Here is a 4,701-nt window from a genome sequence, read left to right as displayed (position 1 = left end):
TGTTTATTATTGGTATTATTATTAATCATAAAATTCGCTCTCAACTCTGCCTGGAGACCCCCTGAAGGCACAGAACGATTTCCCCGAGAACCGCTCTCTCCCGGCTCTCCTCCTAAATCCCGGCTCAGCCCATGAGAGGAACCTCTCTCCTTGCAGCGGGACCCTACCTGCCCCTGTCCTGTCCCCCCCACCTGCTTCTCTGCCGCACCGCCTTTCTTTTGATGGCGGAAAGAACGGGACCCAAAGCCACAGCTACCCACCCCACCCACGGCCATGCTCGTGCCTCCGGCCCGCACCCACCCGGGAAATGGTCGCGGCTCTCCCCGAGCCCGGCCCGGCCCTGTCGAACCCCCCTGGCTGCCTCGGGCCCCGACCTCCCGAGTCTTTTCTGTCGCCCCTTTGTTTTCAGTACCCGCACACGTTTCCTGCCCTGTGTGCAGACTTAGCGGGCACACCCGCACCTCTCCCGGCCTCACGGACACAGTGAGGTACGTGGATTTTTCATCATCTATGATCACAATCACAGTCACTCTGCTTAGTTGCAATCTCGTTGCAAAATTTTTCTTCCTTTCTTTTTTTTTGTTTCTTTCTTTTTTTTTCCTCCTATTTAAATAAAAAAAATCTCCTTTTCTTTTTTTTTTCATTCTTTTTCTTTATTCCTTTTTCTTTTCCTTTTTTTTTCTTTTTCTTTCTTTCTTCCTTTTTTTTTTTTTTTTTTCTTTTTTCTTTCCCCCCCAACCCCTCACTCCACCCCCCTTCCCAGCATCCTTTCTCCGATCGGATCCCCCTTTCCCATCAGAGCGGGCAAACCCCATTGTCTCACCCCGCGGGACACGGTGACCCCCTCCCTCCGACAGTGCCATTCCTCCCGAAGGCGTCGGGCTTTCCTCCTTCTCGCCCCGGCCGGGTTGGGGGAGGTGGAGGGGGGAGGCTAACACTGGGGGGAGAGAAAAAGAAAGAAGGCGAAGAGCGGGAGGGGCCGAGAGGACCTTTGCGGAGGTTCCACGTCTTTATTTAATTCTACTTCAAAGCGGCCGCTGCGCCGTTGTCCCGAGGGGTAGGAAGCGCGGCGCGCAGCGCACCGCCGACCCCGCTCCTGTCGGGCAATGCCCCAGCGCTGCTCCCGCGGCCCCACCGCTCCGCAATGGAGCTCAGATAGGAGAAACCCCTGCAATGGGAACTGCGCGGAGCGAGCGTTGCTGCGGCCTCCCCACGAGTGGGGACAGCGCGTCCCACGGGGAGCCGTGGGTGTCCACAAGAAATCGTCGGCACGGGAGACGGGGGAGGGGGTGGGAGAGGGGGTCCAAAACGCCGGTGTATGGCCGAGGGGTGCTTCGCGCACAGGGTTCGGAGGGCGGGGGGGGGGGGCTTGGGTAGCTCGGGTTCATCCAAGCGGGGCAGTGGGGGTGGGCACCGGACCGCTCAGGTGTGGGTTGGGCACGGCCAGGGGAATCCCGGGAGCGGGACCATGAGGGATTCGCTGTGGGGGTCGGAGGGGGGGGGGGGGGAGAGGGGGGAAAGAAAAAAAAAAAAAAAAAGCAATTTTCATTCCAATTTTTTTTTTTTTTTTTTTTCCTTTTGCTAGAGCAGTAATTCCTCCGTGTGGGCGAACAGCCCTTCTCCCTTGATTCTCAGCCGCATTACCCGAGTTTTAACCGCAGTTTTAATGAGAGTCGAGACCGCGCGGGACGATGCAGGACAGGAGGGCTGCTCCGTAGCGACGGAGCCGGTCCGATCCGTGCCCGTGAAGCCTCCCGGCCGCGGGCAGAGGCAGAAATCGGCTCCACGGCGGGGCGGCGCGGCGCGTTGCCGGCACACGCTGCTGCGGTATTGATCCGGGGAGAAAGATAAACAGCGAAGCCGGCCCCTGTGTCCTGAATGCTAATGCGCGCGCCTTCCGCATTTTAATTGTTGTTCACTTCTTATTTCCACCGCAAACATTTGCCGCCCTCAGCGTGGCAATTTTGCCCCCATCTTTATTTCACTTTGCTCGCTCTCCTTTAGCTTTCTTCCTCTCGTTTTGGTTTCTTTTCTTTTTCCCTCACCTCCTCCCGTCGGAACCTCGCCTCGACTTTCCCCACTGACGCCGGGGACAGCGGCTCCACTCCGTGCCTCTCCCCATCCCCGCGCAGCGCAGCTCCGGTCCCTCCGCTCCTCTCCGGGCAGCGCGGCTCAGCCAGCAGCTCACAGCTCACCCCGGACCCCTCCTCCCCTCCCTTCTCACACGCTGCTCCGGGACCTACGGACCGCATAGGGGCAATTAAGCGGGTCGAGCCGACGCGTCAGACAGCGAGGAGATACTCAGCTCGAATTCCCGTCATTACAAATAATTTTCACGAAGGGATCTTCTAAATATTATTGTGTTTGTTTGTTTGTTTTTCCTCCCTTACCCTACTCAGGGTGTTTCTTAGCCCACGAATGATTTACTGCGGAGGTAATTTCGTAGGACGAGGTTTACATCGTGACTTATTGGGGCGAACAACCCGGGCTCTGTGTGCCCGCACCGCTCCGCTCCGCTCCGCACCGCTCCGCATTCCTTCAGAGCACGGACTCCCGGCCGACATCAAACGAGCACCGGCCAGCGCGGCCGTTTTAAGACACGGGGAAATTAAAACTAAATACGGGCATAAAGTATAAAACAAAATTCGGGAGGAGAAGCGTAGATCGCTTCAGTGCGATACCGCAGGGACAGAGCCCGAGCAGCCGAGTCGGGCCGGAGCAGAAGCTGTCCTTCTGCTGACCGCTGTTTACTGATGCATTATTGCGGCGGTGTTTTTAATTCCCGGTGGGAATGTCGGGCCGAGCGCGGTGCCCGCAGTTTCCCTCAGCGCGCTATCATCATTTCTTTGGTGCCGGCGCTACGAGGCTGCAACAGAAGGAAAACGTTTCTACTGCTTAATGCCATTCACTTCTCTCCGGCTTTTAGAGACTTCTCCTCTCGTCACCGGCACGGACGCCGCTCCTCTTTTTTCCTGTTATTTTGGGTATGGCGAAGGCGGCTTTCAGCTCCCTGCTCGCCCGAATCCCGGTGTCCCGCTGCCCCCCCCCCGGCTCCGCTGCAATCCTTCCCGACCTCCGTTGCGTGCCCCGAGGGAGGGAAAGCCCCGGATCCCGCAGAGTTCCCCTCCTTATCGCCCCCTGCGCCCCATTCCGCGCCCCCCGCCCCGGAGCGCAGGGGGGTGCGGGGCCGCCTTTGTCCGCCTTTATTATTCGAGCATTTGAAAAAAAAAAGAAATTATTCAATTATTTTAAAGAAATTCAACAAATACGTAAAGAGAGGAGAGAAAAACTAAAGCGAATGATTCGCTTTAGGAAATAGATCAAACCCTACATTAAAAAAAAATTTTATATCCCCGATAATTAACCGCGACAGCCGTTCCGTGTCCGCGGACTAAGACCACGGCTGGGTCAGCCCCTTCCCAAATGCTCCGCCCGTCCCGACGGCTGCGTCCCGTGCCCGCTGTCCCGGGGATGCTCTGCGCGTAACCTGCGCTCCCGCTGCGTGCCCTGCGGGGTCCGGCCGGAGGCAGTGCCGGCACGTGGGGCGGCCGCGGGGCTGCCGTCGGGGCGCAGGTGTGCTCCTGCTTTGTCAAACCGCGCTCACATGAGGAGGAGGGCCACGGGTTCCTTCCCATCTCCAGCTCTTCCCCCAGCAGCTGTTAGGAAAAAAAAAAAAAAAAAAAAAAAAAAAAAAAAAGAGGGGCTAAGATTCTCGTTTTCGGCTTTTACACACGAGGCTGAGGCTTGGCGAGGACACGGGAAATCCGCGGATTTTTTTTTTTCCGTGTGTGGAGGCTGCAGGCTCCCTGGTGCGTTTCCCCCCGTGCAGCCCTGCGGACAGGTGCTGAGATCCCAGAGCCCCTGCGATACCCGACGGGGCGTGAGGATCCGTAACCTCCGGCCCTGAGAGCCGTCGGGGGGAGTGGGGCATGAGAACGACAGGTTGCCTCCTCCCGAGTCCCTTCCCCGTGCACTGCCCCGGGGCCGACCTTGAATTAAAACCCCGATGGGGTCCCCTGACACAATGAGAACGCAGCTTGCAGGGGTGCTCGGGGACTGAGGCCGGGTTGGCCCCGAGCCCTGCATGCTGCCTCCACTCCCCGCGTTATTTGGGGGAAAGCGTGAACACGGAGACGGCTCTTGCCCCCGGAAATCGATTGACTCAAATTTTGCAGAGCGAAAAGGTGCTTAAAAATACGGCGAGCTCGTTCCCTTCGGAGGAAGCACTGAAAACACTTCAGAGCTTTCGGTGAGCTCCGTCCGTACCTCCGGCCGCGCCGTCGGAAGGAGCAGAGGAAAGGGAAAGCCGGCAGCTGCCGCCGGGCTCCGGGTGCGAATACGCACGTGTGGCGGTGGTGCGGAGGGGGGGGGGGGGGGACGACACACGTCGTCCAACACTGTGCAGAGAAGGAGATTGAAGAGCCCCAGACTAGCGGTCCTGGGGGCTTAATTGTGAATAACAAATAATTTTGTTCTTTGGATATACACATTTATTTATGTAGCATATATATGAAGCAGAAAGAAGAAGGAAGAAGTTATCTTTGTTCTGCTATTCCTCTTTTTTTGGGGGGGGGGGGGGGGGGGGGGGGAGGGGTGTGGGTAATAGAGAACACCCACAAGCCCTTCCACATTAACGCCCTTTGGTTTTTGTTTCCACTGTTTCTGTTTTCAAGGCTCCCACGCACAGTTCTGAGGCACCAC

Source organism: Tetrao urogallus, assembly GCF_951394365.1.
Source record: "Tetrao urogallus genome assembly, contig: scaffold_147, whole genome shotgun sequence".
Taxonomy (NCBI): domain Eukaryota; kingdom Metazoa; phylum Chordata; class Aves; order Galliformes; family Phasianidae; genus Tetrao; species Tetrao urogallus.
The sequence above is the reverse complement of the archived record's forward strand: the minus strand, read 5'-3'. Positions refer to the sequence as shown.